Consider the following 20,195-nt stretch of genomic DNA (forward strand, 5'->3'; position numbering starts at 1 on the left):
TGCACCTTTCTTGGTTTTTTGAAAATGACACTAGCAATAAGCTAGCTAGAAAAGCCCTTTTCAGACGATATGATTGCCTGCCAACTCTTCATATCAGGAACATGGACTAACTGCTACCTGCAGTCCTCCTGATATTTATGGTTGTTACGTTGTCTGAAAGAGGCAATTCACCGGTTCCGCATGTGCGTTAAGTCTCTGTACACGCTACATGAAACACTGATGTTTCAGTGTTCTTGTTAATATGTACCGAAGTTGAAAATCCATGTGTTGCCTTGCCCCTTTCAGACAACATTGTGATGGTCATGTATCAGGAGAGGTACAGTTGCTGGCCTCCTAGTATGTATGATAGTAACATTTGGATAGGGCCAAACGGGGAGAGGTCTCTCTTAAGTGTGCCTTACTGTTAGGGTTGCCAGCTCTGGGTTGGGAAATACCTGGAGATTTTGGGGGCAGAGCCTGAGGAGGGCAGGGTTTGGAGAGGGGGAGGGACTTCAATGCCATAGAGTATAATTGCCAAAGCGGCCATTTTCTCCAGGTGAACTGATCTCTATTGGCTGGAGATCAGTTGTAATAGCAAGAGATCCCCAGCTATCACCGGGAGGTTGGCAACCCTACTTACTGTGAGGGGCATCCTGTGTTTGTCTCACCAACCTTTGTAAACTGCCCCCACTAATTGTTCTTAGCCCTTCCAAACAGGCAGAATGTGGCCATGTTTGTTAAGATTCCCCTTGAAATGAGAAACAGTTGAAAAGTGTGACAGCGAAGGGAGAAGTGTAAATCCCAGGAAAGGGTTGGGGATGGGGCAGCTTTTCACATTTAAAAATCAATACAAATTACAGAACCCTTCTTTTGCTGAGCATCCTGGGAAGTGTAGTCACCTGCAGATTTTTATTACATAAAAATTTCAAGGGGCAAACATGCAAACACAAACGGGGGAGATGCCATCTGTTCTGATTTTCCATTGTTTTGAGGCAAGATGTTGCCATGAATTAATTTTCAGGAAGCATCTATAATACAGAATGTATTTTGCTGGACTGCTAATGGGTCCCCCTATCCAACCAAACACCAGCAATGGTAAAGATGCTTTCCGCTATCAAGTGTGAAATATGCTGGCTATAATCCTGAGAAAGTAAGCCATGCTTATTCATTGTTGAAATGAATGGAATTAAGGTATTCGTTAACCTACTTGTCGCATTGATTCCAGTGGTGCTTAAGTGCAACTAACTTTCTGTGGATTGGGGCCAATGTCTGGTTGAAGTAGAAAGGGCACAGGAATGATAAAAGGGCTAAGTTTTTTGGTCTGCATGGTCCTAAATGATAAAAATTATGTGTAATTATTTGTCTTTGACACTGAAAAGGGAATTGGGGAATCCTTGCTTGTTATTGAACTTAGAAAAAGATGGGGCTACAGATAATTTGTTGCTAATGACACCATAAGCAAAACCAAGATATATTTGATACATCCATTAATTTGTGAAGCTGTTACCCCTTATTAATGTCATGTTTGGATGTACTAAAGTGTATAGAGTAATTATTCTCTGTTAATTTAACAAATTACATGAACAGTGGTTGGGTTTCAGCAATTTTCACATACTGTTTGTTTCCTATTTTACCATGTGAAAGACCCCTTCAAATTATTTATTTATTACATCGAACTTCACAGAGTCCAAGGTAACATTTGCTCTTCTGGTGATTACGATAAATAATACCAGACAAACCTGCTGATGCTATCAGAAAATTTTACCAGGAACCCATCCTGTACTTCATTGTCAGCATTAATTACTGTGATCCCTGAATATTTAAATGAATGCCCTTTGTTAATTCCGACTGATTAGAACAAACAGATCTGAACAAAATCCACTGTACAAGAGAGACAAAATAAGTATCCTTTAGCCTTAACATTTTTCTATTAAAAAAAGAGGAAACATTCTGATCAGATTCAGAATGGGACTAGTTTTATTACACTGGTCTTCCATATTCAAGGTGAAAAGTGAAGGTATTGTATTACAAAAAGGAGAAGACTGAAATGAAAAATGACTGGGCTGTTTGTTGTTGCTTAATCTGTGTTTAAAATAGGTGGAAATGTATATAACCATGCATGTGAAAATTAGAACAAGTTTCAGTTGCAGTGGAAATCTGGAGACACCTGCAGATTCCTGTCTGTTTGGCAAGGATATCTGAACATAACAAATCAAGAGCTCCTCTGACGCTACAGGTCTAAGCCAGGCCTACACAATTCAACACCAGTTACTGTGACCTTCTAGGGGATCGACACACTTCTTGTTTTGCTGCCTGCATGGTATGGAAAATTGAGGGGAGAGGGGTCAAACACATGGTGGGCGATAATACATGGGCTGCTGCATTGTGTTCTACTTTGTAGGCACGTCATGCAGATCATCAGAACATTTAGGATCTGGGACAGAAGCTGTTCCTTTCTCTGATCTCTAATTCACATTGCGCTTATCTACACTACAGTTTTAAACTGGTTTGGCAATCATACTTTAGGCCTAAGGAACCATAGTTCTGTGACGGAGCTAGGGAATCTCTGATAGAATTGTCAATATTGACACCAAGCTGGAATCTCCAGGATTCTTTGGGGGAAGCCCTGTCAGTGAAAGCGGGATAACTGAATGGCAACTTTTAAAACCTAACAGCAAAAGACTGGTCCCTGCATTTCACTCTAGATCCGTCATGTCCTTTCTCTGTGTGTGCGTGTGTGTTGATGTTACAATTTTAAATAAAGTTCAATGTTCAAACATTAAAAACCATTCAATTTCTAAATGTTCTAAGAAAGGATAATTTCTTCTCCTTAAAGGAAAAGCTTGAACAAATGTTGCTGAAATGACCCAGAATTCATTTGCAAATGGGAAGTAAATGCCAACTAGTTTTACAGCCCTAATGGGGGAGGGGAAGGGGATAGGAGCCAGCGTGCCCCCTGTGCTGGTGTTAGCACCACTTGCGCAGGCTAAACTGTTACTAACGCTGGTGCTGGGCCACTTTACGCTGGCTCTGGGGAGCTGCGAAGCATGTGAGTGACAGACACTGGTGCAGCATCGCCGGCAGCGTTTTCCCGGCACAAGGGCTTACACCGGCATAAAAGGGGGTGCTCCCCTAAGCCCTTTCAGTCCAGGGATGCCCTTTTTTGCAGGCGCCAAGTTATGACTGCAAACAGGCAGGCATAGCCCTATGGAAATCAATGGAGAGTTTCTCGGGTTTTTTTCTAAAATCACATTTTTGGCTTCCTGCTCCCGGCAGCAAGCCATCCCCAGCCATAGCAGAATCATCACCACCCTTAGGATTGCACAGTTCGACTTCAATTTGTGGGATTATTTTTTTAAATCAATTACTTGTGTTTAATGGGTTTTTATAAGACAATCTGCAATAACTCCCAGATACTTCAGTTTTATGCAAGGCTGTTTCCCTCTTGGTCACCCCCATGACTGCTTTGGGGCTTTGCTTTGATTATGCCTGCCTTTTCCGACCGTCAGAGGTCGCCTCGCTCTCCCCACGCGTTCTAGCATGTTTTGCCCATGTTTAAACCAGCATCCAGAAAACACGAGCAAAACACGTGGAAACACGTGGGAAGAGCGAGGCGACCTCTGACGGTCGGAAAACGCAGGCATAATCAAAGCAAAGACCTGAAGCAGTGGGGAGGAGGTGACCATGAGGAAACAGACATGCATAAAAGGCCTTTGATGCAAAATGATGAGAAACAAATGCAGTAAATGTATAGTTCTTTAATGCACAATTCGTTGCTTCAGTTATAATCTTTGTAAAAATGACAGTTTAGGTTTTTTTTCGCCCTATTGCACATTCTGGATTACACATACACATAAAGCTGCCTTATACTAAATCAGACCCTTGGTCCATCAAAGTCAGTATTGTCTACTCTGACCAGCAGCGGCTCTCCAGGATCTCAGGCAGAGGTCTTTCATAACACCTACTTGCCTGGTTCCTTTAACTGGAAATGCCAGGGATGGAACCTGGGACCTTCTGCATGCCAAGCAGATGCTCTACCACAGAGAGCATGGTAGTATTGCTTCCCAGAATGTTTCTAAATAAGAAATTTAAATTGCCACCACTAGGTATAAAATGCCATAACATGTTGTTCTTCACACTCTCTGTGTGGTCCTGTATATGGCTTCTGCATATAAGCAGAAGCAATCTTGAAAATGCTCTGGACTAGGGTGCTAGCTAGAGAAATAGCTGGTTGTTCAGCTATCTCCTCCCATGATGAAAAGGTTTTGAGTATCAGCACAAGCCTGGAGAGACAAGGTGCCATGTATGTTTTATGTCCATTGTTTTTCTAAGGGGTGAGCTTTAGCATTGTACTTTTCTTTGTTACTTGGTTAGATGGAGAGCTGTATCTTTGTTAGCTTGGTTAGGCTTTTCCCTTGTTTCTAGCTTTGTGGCATTTTAACTGTATGGTAAAATGTGACCATGTCCCTATGCACTTCTCTTTTAAAAGCTGGTGTGGTTGTGGAGGGAAATTCCCTCTCTATTGGCTATGTCTGTTATTTGACGTGACGTAGAGAGGAACGTAAGTCTGCCCACATTGCTGGTTACATCTACTCCTCTAGACTTAGAATATCTTCATGGAAGAAAGCTCTGGTAGCCATCATCTCAGACCAGCTAGTAGAGTTCCAGTCTGTGAGTGAGGAGAAATTTATTTGCTTAGTATGTCTCTATGTATCAACAAAAGCTCGAGGTTGGTTAGAGTTCCACCATTGGCTCCTGCTGCAACTTTTGACTTAGGTGCAAGACATGCTTCCAAAGGTTCAGCTTCTAAGCTCTCTTCCAAGATGTTTTCTGACCACATGAAAGATCGGGACAATAAATGCCCCTCAGTTCCATCCACTACTATTGATGGTGGTCTCAAACCAAAGGGAAAAAAGTCACTCTTTTTGTTAAACGTTGTAGTGCTAGACCTGGTATCTTTGGTACAAGGCTCATCTGCGATGATTTCATATACAGATCAGTCCTTGGTATCCATTCTCTCCACACCTAACTTCAACAATAATTATATCTGCCTGAAGATCAGCATATCCCTTTCATGTTCTAAAGTGACAGAGCATAGGCTACAAAGAAAGATTATCATGATCAGCACCAGGGTGCTTACCTGTAACAGGTGTTCTTTGAGGTTATCTGTGCAGTCACACCACATACCAGCATGCAGGTGTCATTCAAAGATTTCTAAAGATACCATTTGTAGTAGATGCAAATGATGTGAGCAGGAGAGCTCTCATCCCATCCCTTGAGGTTGGCATAGAATATCTGTTGAGGAGAGGGGATATTAATGCCACCACCATGATCAAATCTCTGGAATGTCCCCATAGTTGACCCTCCATAGGTGTAGAGCTCAAATGTATGACTACAGAGACAATCACTTGGGGAACACCATTTGCAACTAAGCAACATATTCTTAAGGTGGTGAAATTTACAAACGTATCACAAGCACAGGCATCTGGAGAATCTGTCATAGTGAAATACTGCAAATAGAAGACCACACTCCATCAGCTGAAGAAACATAAAATGCTTCAGGAGAGTTCATTAAAGGTGATCAGAAGATATATTCAATTTTATTTTATTAGGTCTATGACCGCAGTCTTGGACCAAGAAAGGAAAGGAGGGATAGGGAAACAGGGAAGGGATAAAAACATAGAGGAACATAAAAGGCATAAAAACAATACTAGATTAACAATGCTAAAAACCAGGCGTCAGCCCGGAGAATAAAATTTCCTAACTAAGCTAGACTAGGGGCGGAGCAAACTGACTAGAGGTTACCAAAGGTAGGCGTTGAGAATTCTTCTTAAAAGCAGCAACCTTGGCCAGAAAGCGTGCCACATTCGATGTTCCCAAACCCAGGAATGTGAAGGAAGGTTCAAGTTGGTAAGAATTGGAGCAATAAAGGCCTCTCTGTCCTGAGAAAAGCGAGGACAACAAAGCATCAAATGGTCCAAGGTTTAAATTTCACCCATATTGCATGGGCAGAGACAATCTGAATAGGGTATCCCATTAAACCTACCCAACGTAACCATAGAAGGAAAGGCATTCAGGCGGGCCAAGAGAAAAGCCCGAGATCAGAAGATATAAATATATACATGTGCTGTGATTTCCCCTTCATTAGGCATTGGTGAAAACGTTCAGCTCGTTTTCTGGCTCTTGTATCTTGCCTACCAGGAGGACAGGCGGTGAACAATCGTCTCAGTATGTGATGTTGTCCTTTTGTCTGAAAAGGGCAGTACATATATTTTGTAGCATCGGTATGTGTGAATGCATATCCCCCAAAATCCAGCTTTCAGGTAGCACACACTGAAGCTGCAAAATAGGCATATTGCCCTTTTCAAACAAAATGGCAATTGCACATACTGAAACAATAGTACTTTGCCTTCTGGTCTCCCAGTATGCAAGATGCCAAAAATGTAATGCCTACCTTATACCTTCAAACATGCTCTGATATTAAAGATAAATTTATATGACATTGATAATATATGACATTATCAAACTTGTTTGTGGGCTTCCTAGAGGCACCTGGTTGGCCACTGTGTAAACAGACTGCTGGACTCGATGGACCTTGGTCTGATCCAGCAGGGCTTTTCTTATGTTCTTAAACTAACTGATCTTCAGTTAGGCTATTCTGATGGAAAGGAAGAACAATACATGGAGTTGGATCTGTGATCACATCTCCCAACACATAACCTAATTTTAAAAAGCAGCCACCAGGAGGCTGATTTGGATCTGCACCAAGGTACTGGAAATGAAAATGTAAACTGCTCGTGGCTATAGTATTTGACTTTTTCACTGTAATAGGTAGACAAATCTGGGCAAAATGTCCAAGGAACTAACTCATTGGACAGATGTTGCTTCTGCCACCCTTCTAAGCTGTAGTTAGGAAATTAGCACAGGAGCGACACAACAATGTAGTTACAAAGTGCAAAAAAATCTATTTGAAAAAGCTACAAATCGTGGTAACATTGCTGTTATGTTCTTAATCTTTATTGCCGCAATGCCGCAATAAATGTACTACTACTGCTACAAATAGTGAACAACATCAATACAAAAACAAATATATACAATGTGAACCAATGTCTACAAAGTCCAATAGTCACTGATGTAAGTATCTTGAAGGTAATAAAGCAGCTCCTGGAAGGGGAACCCTCCAGCCCCTGTATTGTCTTTGGAACCAAAGAGGGCTATGTGAATTCCTTCCCTTTACCCCTGAAGGAGCTAGTCTTGGAGCTGCTTTATAAGTTCACCCTATCTATGGACCTGCTCCTGTTCTTATTTATGCACTTGCACAAATATTTTCTCATGGCATGCTTTTCCTCCAAGGAGTCTAGGGCAGCTAGGTCATGTTCTTGTTTCCCCATCATATCTCCACAACATCTCTGAGTTAGGATGGGCAAAGAGAGAGAGTGGATGGCTTGAAATCACTCAGGAAGCTTCATAGCAGAGTTGCTTTCGACCTCAGGTCTAGTCCAACATATGCTAACCACAATACCACACTGGCTCTCGCAAGGAGGATCTGTTTAATATGGGAAACTGATGATATTTGTACTAGAGTGATTAAAGGAGGTGGTTTAGGCCAGTTCACGTAAGATGTTTTCTTGTCCATGCAAGCAGATCCATGGTTCAAACAGATCCACTGTCCTTTGGATCTCTGTGCAAACTTGGATCCAGTTGCTACTAATTCCAGTGACTGCAGCAGTGGGGAAAATGTTGATAGGGTTGTGGGTATCGTTGGGGACTGTATTCATGCCTACCCAGTTGTCATGTTCATGTTATTCTCATGGGAGCCTGCCTGAAGATCCCTTGAGCAGAGAAATGTGTTTTGAACTTGGATTTTTTTCCTTTGCATAACATATCCTTCCCACTTCCTGTTAGCACAACTCTGACTTAGTTTACTCATACTGCAATCCTACGCAGAGTTCCTACACCCACTGAACCAATGGGTTTACTCTGGCAGACATCTGCATACATTTGTGTTGCTAGACACCTGCTTCATTTGTAACAAAAATGAAGACAAAAGTTGTATAGCAACCTAACCCGCTTTCACTGGAATCTAATATCATTGCAATATTTAGAGGTATCCAGTTATCCAGGTAATATTTACCCATACATTTAATGAATGAGAACTTGGAATGCATATGAACTTTATTGCACATCACTTTGTATTTCATGCACATCTACAATCTCCCTAAACATCAGGCCAATTTTTCTCTTGTTCAAAATTGATGAAGAATAAAGTAATATTTTAAAAAGAGATACTTTCTTTTTTGTTGTCTTCATATGTTAATTTCCACTGCACCAAAAAGACACAACTAGCTATAATTCAACAAGAATAGGACTCTGGGCAGTCATCAAAGTGATGGAATTCATGATCCATCATCTCTGGGAACTACATCATTCAGTAGGCAGAGCCAATGCAGAATTGAATTGGGATTTTGCATATCTTCAAAATTCATATAACCCAGCTGAAATGGCTGAAACCTTGGCTATGATTAAGAGGAAACTGACACCATTCTAGCTTCCAGAACGGTGTCGACTAAAAGAATATATGACTCGTCTTGGAAGGTGTTTGTTTGGTGGTATCAACACAAATACTGTTACGACCAAGCATCGGACAACTGTTAGCCTTCTTGCAGGATGGAGTTTGCCAACAACTGAAGACATCTACCCTGCGTAGGCAAGTTTCAGCAATTGCTGCTGTAGTACCTAGCTTGGCTGGTTTTCTCTTAACCAAACATCCACACACGCCAAGTCATTACTGAAAGTGGTGACACAAATAAATCCACCTCCAGTTCATAGGTTTCCAACCTGGAGATTACACATGGTATTGCCAGCACTTAGAAAGGCCCCCTTTGAACCGTTAAAGGAGGTACCCCTCAAATGGTTGTGTATGAAGACGCTTTTCCTGACGGCGGTAACATCAGCCCATAGGGTATCTGTGCTGGGAGCACTGTCGGCCAGAAAGAAACTATGTATTTTCCATAAGGACAAGGTGGTCCTGCATCCAGATCTTACCTTCATACCAAAGGTCAGCTCATCCTTCCATAGGGAACAGGAAATTAATCTTCCATCCTTCTGCCCCCAGCCAAAACATGTCAGGAAGAAAGAGTGGCTCACCCTGGATCTACGCCGTGCCCTACATATTTACATCCAATGCACAGGACACATTAGGAGATCTGACTTCTTCTTCATATCTCTGCAGCTCCGAAAAACACTTATACACTTATTCTATTTATGTTTCAATTCCTTCCTGTCCTCCTTAGCTCAGAAATTCAAACGGAAGAGTGGGAGATTCCCACCCAAGATCAGGAGCAAGTAGGAATCCCCCAAGTTCCAAGATGCCCTCCTTACCTCAGAGTAGAAGGAACCCTCATGGTGAGTATCCAAAGTTCTGTTTTCTTTGTATTATTGGGCACTGTTTGCTATATGCCATTATTCTGAGTGTCCTTCCTGAAGGACACCGAAGATCCTGTCTCCTTCGATTGTGCTATGTTCATAGCCATTATGATTTGGTTTTACTTCTAGTTGTAAAGTTGTTGTTTGTAATAAATATTTTTTACCTTGAATGTTCTTTTCCTGTTTGAAGCAATTTCACATTTGTTTACATAGCCCCAAGGGTGTTGTCATTTATTGATTTGACTCCCTCCCCCAAACTCTCCAAAAGGGATATATGGAGTCAAGGCTCTGATGGGTTACATGAGCACCCTTACTTTTCCATTGAAGGAGTTTGTCATGGAGACACTTTCTATATTTAGCCTGATCTGTAGATTTCCATGTGGTAAGTATGTTTGTATAAATGTTTTCCTGTATGTGCTTTTTCTAAATTTTTGTTGCAATAGCCACAGATTTCTTACAGGACAACCTCCCTGGGACAAGAGGTGTGGGAAGGATTATCTATGAGAATTATGTCGGTGTATGGGAAAACTACTCCCTTTGATTCAGGCCTCCTTAAGGTGATACAGATCTCCTTAAATCAGTGAGAAAGGAAAACAGAAAGTATGACAATACAGAAAAGGGTTAAAATTAAGAGAATCAGTGAAACAGAATGTGGGAACAAATTGTGACTGATAGGAGAAGAGAAGGGAACAATACAACCCTTCCAATTCTATGATTCTAACCCATGGGAAAGAAGAGTAAGCAAGAACATCTAAACCAGAGGTCCCCATATGGCACTCATGGGCACCATGTCACCCACTGACACCTTTCCTAATTCTCACCAAGTGTTTTTAGAAAGTGGGTTGGGCTAGATGAGGGTTTTGCCGAACAGGGCTTCTGATTGGCCACTGGAATCTGATTGACTGTACAGATTTTTTTTAAAAATGTTGCTTTGGCAGCAGCTGCCACCACAGCACAAGGATCTTTACTGCGTGCCTGAAGGTAAGCTGTGTGTGTGCAAACTTTAGAAAAAACAGCAACAATCTTTTAATTTAAAAAGGCATCCTATTAAACAAAGCTTCTGCCTAAAATGTTGTAATGTTAGATATAACCTCACTTCCTGACATTTTGCAAAATGTGCAGTCATTTTGTGGCTAGCTCCACCTCTCAGGAAGTCATTTTTTGGTTGCATTTTCCACTCAGGGTTGCCAACTCCAGGCAGGGAAGTTCCTGGAGACTTTGGAGGTGGAGCCCAGGGAGGGCAGGGTTTGGGGAGGGGAGGAGTACCATAGGTGGAGTATAATACCATAGGGTCTACTCTAGAGCAGCCATTTTCTCCAGGGGAACTGATCTCTGTAGTTTGGAGATCAGTTGTAATTTGAGATCTCCAGGACCCACCTGGAGGATGGCAACACTACCTACTGCCCTGCATCAGAATTGCAAAGGTGGCCACAAAGATTAGAGACCCCCTAATCAAAACTGACAACCACATCAGAGAGATCTAAAGAGAACTGATCCACGTGTGGCCACTAACCACGACTGATCTCAGAACTGGGTGAAGTGCAGTGTTAGACACATGTCCCACAAAGACAACTGTACATCTTTTAAGCTGCAAGGGGCCTGCCCCTTCACTCCTTAAATGCTCCTTTGTGTGTGTAAGTGGGAGGGGGACTGTGATTGAAAAGCCACATTCTCTAGTTCAAACACACTTGCCTTTTTTTTTTTTGAAGGCTGGGTAGTAGCAGCCCCCTCCACAGCTTAAGGAATGCTTTGAGAGAGAGGAAACTGGAATCAGAGAAAGTGGCCCCTCTCTAATTCCAGTTCAATACGTCCCCTTTTTGTTGTTGTTTGAGCTACTAATGGGGCTGCCCCTAACTTTAAAGGACCCTTGAGCTGAAGTGTAGCAAGTGGCAGGCGACTTGTTCCTCTTAAGACCGAACTGCCATCGGTTGCCTGAAGGCCTGCACCTGTGCATTACCTTCTGCAGCCAACTTTTTGCTGCCAACAAGAGGAACGTGTACATGCTCAGTCCTCGTACTCTGCTTTTTGGTGGTGTTAGAGGAAGTGGGGTGTCCCCAAATTAAGGGTTTTATCATTTCTGCCAGATGAACTCTGGCCCTCTCTGTCCTTCCTTGCCTGTTCACACATTGGGAATTCACATTACTAAGGAACTGATTTAATCATTGCAAAGAATGCAGCCATGGTGGCAGAGTGCAGATTTTTCATGTCCAAAGGCCCAGGTGAAATCTGTGGCATCCTCAGTTAAACGGAGCTCAGGCAGCAAAGATAAGGAAACATTTCTCCCCGTGACCTCAAGTAGTCATTGTCAAACAGTAGCTTCTATTAAGTTATTGGCAAAGCATAATGCAGCTTCGTCTTGTAGACCAGAGTTGCACCTGTTATGGTGAGCACTGAGTATATTTGTTTTGAGGTTTTGAGCCCAGAGAAAGGCCAAAACATTAATTGGAATACTCTGAAAGGTAATCACTTTTAGGATTAAAATACAAAGTTATCATTTGATCACTCTCCCTTTTTGGCTGGCTTTGAAGTGTAAAGTGTTGGCTTAGATTATTTTTAATTTAGATGAAAGGGAAGGAGTCTAATTTACAAATCCTTTTGGTTTGGTCAAACTTTGCACAATTCATACTCAAGCTCAAACACATTATTTGGTAAGTGTATTTCATTCAGTCTTTGAAAATATCTGAAAATGGTACTCACAGTGATTAGTACACTAATATAGACACCAGAGTACAAAGTGTGTGTATGTGTATACACACACACACAAATATATATACACCTCAGTTGTGAAGGGTGTATATGTATTCACATTTGAAACGTGCCCCATAAAAATGCACTAACACTCTGATTAGGGAAGGATAGGTACCCACCCTGGTATACTTGAAATATACAGCATTGCAGATAATACTATAGACATGTATTTTGTACTCTGGTAACTGTACCAATGAACATATGGGAAGGTCTCCGACTGGGGATACGAATTGCCAGTTGTATACTTTCCCCTCCCTACGCTTTACTCTTTCCCTTACCTGAAATGCCCCATATCCTCTTCCCTTTTCCTGCGTTTTTCTGGCCTTCCCACCCACCAGAAAACCCACATTCATCTGTCTCCTTTTCTTCCGTTTTCCCTCCATCCCTCCCCCGGCAGCCTCTACCTGGGAAATATATGGCCCAGTTGTGCTGTGGCGGCCACTAGGCTTGGCCCAGTTGTGTAGTTCTTGCTCTGGGCTAGGCCAGTGGTGTGGTTAGGAACTCACAAGGACTTGCAGGGCAACTTGTTTCCCCCTGTATCCCCTCCCCACACTATTTCCTCTTTCTCTCCTCCTGGCACCCCTATATCCTCACCTTCCTCTGCTTCCTTTCCACCCACTGACCCATCTACCTTTTATGTGTCCCCTCTTCAGTTAAATTTATTATTTATTTACTGCATTTATACCACACCTTTCTTCACAATGGGGGGATCCAGAGCAGCTTACATCGTTCTCTTCTCCATTTTATTCTGAAAGGTAAGTTCAGCTGAAAATATGTAACTAGCCCAAGGTCACCCAGTGAGCTTCCATGGCAGAATTGTGATTCAAACCTGGGTCTTCCAGACCCCAGTCTGAAACTCTGATCACTACACCACACTGGCTTTAGGTGGGGGCTGCTGTAGAACAATAGCAAGCATCTAGTCCTAGGTGAGTTATGTAAGTTGTGCGGTATCAGGTCACCTGGTGGTTACTGCCAGGCCTCATTCTAATGAATCAGGCCTTCCCCTTCCCTATGCCTTTTACTAACAGAAACCAAAGCTTGAAGGCTAGCAATATTGTGTGGTTGCCTAGCAATGGCCACTGAGGGGCATTTGTTTCTTAAAGGTACAAGCACTGCTTCTATTATTTTGGGGGTCTTTTAACCCCCTTTTTTGTTTCAGTTTTTTTCTGCAAACTTGGAGCTTTTTCATGTTTGTAGAAAGATCTGTCTTCTCTGTTCACATGTCCATTCTCTGGATTTAAGTAACCACAGATATGCCCATGTTAAGAATTCAATATAATGATATCCTTAAGGAGAGAGTTTTGTATAGCCTTAATGAATTATGTTGAGAGGCAAGGAGTACACTGTGTGGCCCAGTATACTACCTGTGTAGGATTTTTGAAGAAGCTTGGAGGATTCCTTTTCACTCTCTTAGCAAGCCAGAAGAGTAGTAAAAAGTCAGAATGCTGGAGCTGGCAAATCAACTATTAGGTGTGGAGCTGCAGAATGTTATTGATTTTTATTGTATTCTTCCGCCAAGCATCTCACAGCGCATTCCTCAGCCTCGATGGCGCTCGGGCTACTTACATTGGCGTTAGTGGCCCCAGCTCTGGCATAGAGGCCTGGTTGCTTGTCACCGCTGTGGCAGCGCCGCCCCGGAATGCCAGCAGGGCCTTCTGCCAGCGTTCCGGGGGGTGTTCTGGCATCCCGGGAGGCATTCCCAGGGCGTTCCAGGGGGAGGAGCTCCCATTAGGCAGCCTCCTGTCCCCGTTTTCCCTGGGTACACTGGCAGCGAGAAGAGTGAGGCTGCACCTGCTTTTTAGCAGGTGCAGCTTCGCTTTTCTCTATGAGGCGAAACGCCCCATTTAAAATTTAATAAGCCGCGAAAAGGCTTTTTAAAAAGTTTCTGGTGCTGGGGAAATGGGTTAGGAATGGCGTCTCCTCCCTGCCATTCCACGGCGCCAAAAGCTCAGGAATGCGCTGTCAGTGTAGTAAGCATCTCAGGCCTGGAGGTATAACTAAGGGCCAGATAGCTGCTGGTATCAAAATAAAGACACTTAAACTATTGTTCCAGATACTAACTTGACACAAACCCAATACCACCGTCTGACCTTTCTTGTCCTCTGTATGTGCATCTCCTGAACTGGCTTTTGAACAAGATAAATTCCAGATATACTTGAATGTACCAGCCACAGTTTTGATTGCAGGCCTGTAGCTGCTTTTGTAGTAGTAGTAACAACAACAATAATAACTATTATTATATTTAATAGCACCTCCGATGTACAAGGTGTTTTAAATACACTAGAACAACAAAAAGGGGGGAGGACTTAACTAGATTTGTAGAGGGAGCTTCAACCAGATTGGTAGAGAGAGCTTATAGAAACTATAAACTATAACAAAATAATTATATGTATTACAAGGTGTACATTATAAAATTGTTAAAAACACAGGGCCTGCATTACAGGCTACATATAAAATGATCAGTTATAATAGTCTTATACACAGTTGATAAACATTCAATATAAGTGACCAATACTAGACCGTAGGCATTTTGGCTTGAAATAGGCCTTCCTCAGTGGTCATAAATAGAGGAACTAATTTAAAAATACATCCAAAAAGGAACCTTATGAGGTATTTTTATCTAATATCTTATGTGTACACGCATCTGGAAGCACTGTTAATTCTGTACCACATTGTGTGAACAACTGTCCAAATGGCAAGACCCACGATTTGGGTTAAGAGTTTAGATCAAGCCACACAAGATATTAGAGAAAAATGCCTCATAAGACGCATTTCCAGATGTATTTTTAAATTAGTTTCTGTATTTATGACCACTGAGGAAGGCCTATTCAGGCCGAAATGCGTATGGTCTAGTATATGTATATCAACGGTGTATAAGAATTTTGTAACAGATAATTTTATATGTAGCCTGACATGCAGGCCCTGTGTTTTTAACAATTTTATAGTGTACACCTTGTAACACATATAATTATTTTGTTACAGTTTTTAGTTTCTAGCTCAACCTTTGAAGCTCGCTTTAAAGACACACAAGGATAAAGAATGGGTCCCTGTATCAATAAAATAATCTGCGATCTAAATGTCATTAGTTGCAGAAAGAACAACCGAAATTATCTTCTATCATAATTGTACCTGATAAATTATAATTGAACGTGGTTATCCTCTGATTAGTTAAGGCCAATGAAATTATCTAATTTGTTGGCAATTACAAATTATCTAATTTGTTGGCAATTACACTTTAGGATCTGGGTAGGTTTTTTTTTCCCCATCATGTTTACTTTTTGTGCCTTTTTTTTGCTTGCCCCAAATTTGCAAGAAGGAAACATTCCCACAGAGTTGGCAATGGGGATTAATAAACAGTAAACAAGCTTACACCATTGTTCTTCTGTATCAATTGGATGCGCTCTTGTGACGATTCCACTTATTAAATGACTGAAGTAAGTACTATGTTGCTTCAGAGCCATTATATCATTGTGAATTAACGCTGTGGCCTTTTAAATAGCAGAGGCACATTCACAGGTCTCCATCAACAGCTCTCCATTGATACAGGTATGTGGCTTAATTTTCAAAGTGATGATTGTATAAGAGGCACTAATGTAACAGGACCGAATGATGCCTTGATTCCATGACTACCTCTTCACCCGATTAATATTTACACAGCAGTGTGCAGAATGCCTTCCTAGGGGTGGAAAGGCTTTCCTCCCATTATGTAAAGCCCATGATCCTTCTTCACACTGTGTTTAAATAATAAATTGACAAACTGGAGGAAAATCAATGTACAGGGGAATAGGTTATTCCCTTTGAGCTATCTAAGTACACTCCAGAAGAGGACTTAAATGAAGTAGTCAAGCAATACTTGCCAGTAGGTATGATGACCTATACTAATATTGACTCCAGATTTTAAAAGGCAGACATGTCCACATGTGAACTTTGCATACATTTAATGTAATGCCTTCAAGCCACAGGATAGCCTCTTTCACAATTATTCTTGCCAACAGTTTAAAAATAAAGTAAAAAGCGAGTGCAGAAAGTTGAGCTCAGGGGTGGAGGGCTTGCAGGAGAAGTAACTGCTTAGCAAGCAAGATCTTGTCAGATCTTGGAGCCTAAGCAGGGTCTGCCCCAGTTAGTACTTGGGTGAGAGCCCACCAAGGAAGTCCATGGTTGCTATGCAGGGGCATGCAATGGCAAACCACCTCTGAATGTCTCTTGCCTGGAAAATCCGACAGGCTTGCCATAAATTGGCTGTGACTTGTTGGTTAAAAAAACAAAAGACTTTAAATTAGCCATTGGAAATTCATTAGCAGCTAGTGGAATTCTATGAAGACTAGCAAAAAAATTTCCAATTGTATGAGGCTTCTAATTAGGAAACAGTCATAATTTATAGCAATGCTGTCCAGTTTTGACAAAAGTGTCTAACTACCATAAAAAATGAAACTATGTTCTCAAAATATATTTTTCCCACCAGTGATAGTTTTCATGAAGCCCTTTATTTTATTTTATTTTATTTTGCTTCTTGGGTTAATACAAATCTCTTAAGTCGCATTCATGCCAACTTGTTGGTTATGCTGTATTACTATTAACATATTTGCCTTTTTGCACATAATGTACTGATCTTGTGTGTGTGTAAAGTGCCGTCAAGTCACAGCCGACTTATGGCGACCCCTTTTGGGGGTTTTCATGGCAAGAGACTAACAGAGGTGGTTTGCCAGTGCCTTCCTCTGCACAGCAACCCTGGTATTCCTTGGTGGTCTCCCATCCAAATACTAACCAGGGCTGACCCTGCTTAGCTTCTGAGATCAGACATGATCAGGCTAGCCTGGGCCATCCAGGTCAGGGCCAAAAGATGTACAGACAGATCTTCTCATAACCACAGTGTGTGTGTGTAAAGTGCCTTTAAGTCGCAGCCGACTTATGGCGACCCCTTTTTGGGGTTTTCATGGCAAGAGACTGACAGAGGTGATTTGCCAGTTCCTTCCTCTACACAGCAACCCTGGACTCCTTTTTTATTACCGTGCTTAGCATGGTGTAGTGGTTAAGGCAGGGGTGTCAAACACGCGGCCCGGGGGAAGGATCCGACTCCCAGAGGGCTTTCATCTGGCCTGTGGAGCCAAGGCACCACCTTTCTCCCCTCCCCCGGCCTTTTCTGGGCTTCCCGGGGCCCGTGCGTGGCTGGGGAGGGAGTGGGGAAGGCTAGCGTGGCCCGGGGTAAGGTGGGAGGCTTTGGCCAGTTGTGCGGGGCCACAGTGCCGCTGGCGTAACCGGGGTGGGGAGGGAGGTTTTGCCCCGGTCATGCTGAGCCGTGAGGCCGCTGGCGCGGCCGGGGGTAAGGAGGAAGGCTTTTCTCTTTTCTTCCTCTTTTTCTGTCACCCTCTCTCCTTTTCTTTCTCTCCCCCTTTCTTCCTCTTTTTCTGTCCCTCTTTCTTTCTCTCTTTCTCTCTTTCTCTCTCTCTCTCTCTCTCTCCCCCCCTCCCTCTCTTTCTTTCTTTCTCTCTTTCTCTCTTTCTCTCTCTCTCTCATATATATATATATGTATTTATTTATGTAGGTGCACATGGCCCGGCCAGACCAAGTGACATTTATATCATATCCGGCCCTCCTAACAAATGAGTTCGATACCCCTGGGTTAAGGTGTCAGATGAGGACCTGGTAAACCCAGGCTTCAATCCCCACTTGTGCCATGGAAGCTTGCTGGGTGACCTTGGGCCAGTCACACACACTCAGCCCTGATCCTGGCTGTTATTTGGATGGGAATACCAGGGTCATGACAAAGAATACAAGGGTCATGACATTGAGGCAGTAATGGCAAACCACCTCTGAACATCTCTTGCCTTGAAAAAACTAGAGTCACCGTAAGTCAGCTGTGACTTGATGGCAAAAAGGGGGGGGTCATATTTACTACTATTTACTATTACAACTGATCTCCAGCCAATAGAGATCAGTTTACCTGGAGAAAATGGCCCCTTTGGCAATTGGACTCTATGGCATTGAAGTCCCTTCCCTCCCCAAACCCCACCCTCCCCAGACTCTGTACCAAAAACCTCCAGGTATTTCCCAACCCAGAGCTGGCAACCCTAGTGGTGGGCACAATGACCAAATGGCTGCCATGGGAGCACACACACACACACACACACACACACACACACACACACACACACACACAGGAAGTCCAAGTGCAGAGAAGAAGAGGGTTTAAAAAAAAACACTAAGAGAATAAAACCAACATTGTGGTGACAATCAAACATTGTTTTTAAAAATCTACACAGCCAATCAGATCTTCAATGGCCAATAAGTTGCCCTGTTGGGAAAGAACCCCACTTGATCCCACCAACTTTCTGGGAACACTTGGCAGGCACCAGGAAAGGTGTCAGGGGCATCATGGTGTTCACAGACACCCCTTTGGAGACTCCTGCGATACGTGGACTGTCTCACAGTTAAATGCTCTTTAATTATCTGTTCAGCTACAGGCTATAAGCCTAAGAACACTTTCCTGGGAATAAGCCCCATTGAATAAAATAAGACTTACTTCGGAGTAGACCTGAACACACCCTCAATACACAGAGTGCTCTGGTTGCTAGGCTTGCCAACTGGCCTGGAGAAACATGCCTTGCCTCTTTAATAGAGGCTTACTGTGTGGAAATGGACAGTTGAAGCTTTTCATGGCATGTGGGTAAATAACATCACTGGATAAATAACATTCAACTACACTTGTATTAAAGGGACAAGACATGTTTCTCCAGGGCAGTTGGCTAACCTACCAGGAGCTTGAATTTGAAATAATTTTTCACAACCTCATTTTGCTTGACCAGCCATCCAGTTTCCCCTGACTTTCATGTTGCCCTAACTCATTATTCAGCCCCCCTTTTGGATTTGACTGACAATGGAACAACTACCTCACTGATTTATTGCACCTAGATTTAAAATCTGTATCTCACTAGTTCCTACAGGTGGCAAACCGGTACTTAGATTCTGCAGGGGGCCTCTTATCTAAAAAATAATCCCCTGCATATACAAAACTAGCTTGTCATGGGGAAGCCCATGTGCTGGGAATTTTGCCCCCTGTTTGGAACTGTGTTTAACCATGTCAGGCCCACCACAGACAGAAGTACGCCAATATTAATTCTCCTTTTTATTTTTGGTCTAGGACTACAATTTGATCCAAAATGGAAACTCCTATTAGTTTTTTTGTAATTTTCATGAATTGTTTTCCTTCGTAATGCCCGCTCCTAAAATTCAGCTTTAGAGTCCTCTCCTTTTATACTTTAAAAAATTTAGCATAGCATTGGCTGTAATAAAACTGGAAGGCGAGGGGGGCTTAAAGACTTAAGAACCTAATCAAGGGGTATTAATTTTTAAAATCCTATAATTTTAGAGTGCCTGGCTCACAATTTTGAATGCTTGAAGACAGCGGAATTATTAATCTCCTCCTCCTCTCAGCTTTTCCCCTAGCAAGAACTCATGAAATAATGTCTGTTTTATTCCTTTCTATTCTGCTGTACAAAAAAAAGGATCCTAATGAACACATGGTTCTTTGCAACAACTGGAAAGTGTACTATGTTAATCTGACTCACATTAGACAGATACTTTCAGAAAAAGAAACCACAAAGATGTTATACTCGTGCACATAGGTTTATGATCTGAGGTGAAATCAAATGAAAATTCTGGGAATCAGCTCCCAAGCAGCAGTTTTAAGCCTCCCCCACAACCCCCAAATTTCTCTGACGACTCCTCTCTTCCTTCTGGTACTGCAAGAGGTAAGACATCACTGTGAGATCTCTCTTATAAGAGAAAATGTTGGCAGGTTTAAACACACCTGAGTAAATCAGACTGGCATTTGCCCAATGCTAGACAAGCTAGCAAGTTGTGTTAGGGAGGAAAATGCTTTAGATTACACTTTTACAGCACATTCCTGACCTTAAAGGGTGAAAGCCCTTAGGAGGCCAGGAAGTGGCTGTGCCGGCATTAGGGCGTTAGTGGCCCCAATGCTGGTGGGGAGGCCCGGACGTTGATCTCCAGGTGCTGCCGTGGCAGTGCCACACCAGGATGCC

The sequence above is a fragment of the Euleptes europaea genome, chromosome 5 (genome assembly GCF_029931775.1).
Source record: "Euleptes europaea isolate rEulEur1 chromosome 5, rEulEur1.hap1, whole genome shotgun sequence".
Lineage (NCBI taxonomy): Eukaryota > Metazoa > Chordata > Lepidosauria > Squamata > Sphaerodactylidae > Euleptes > Euleptes europaea.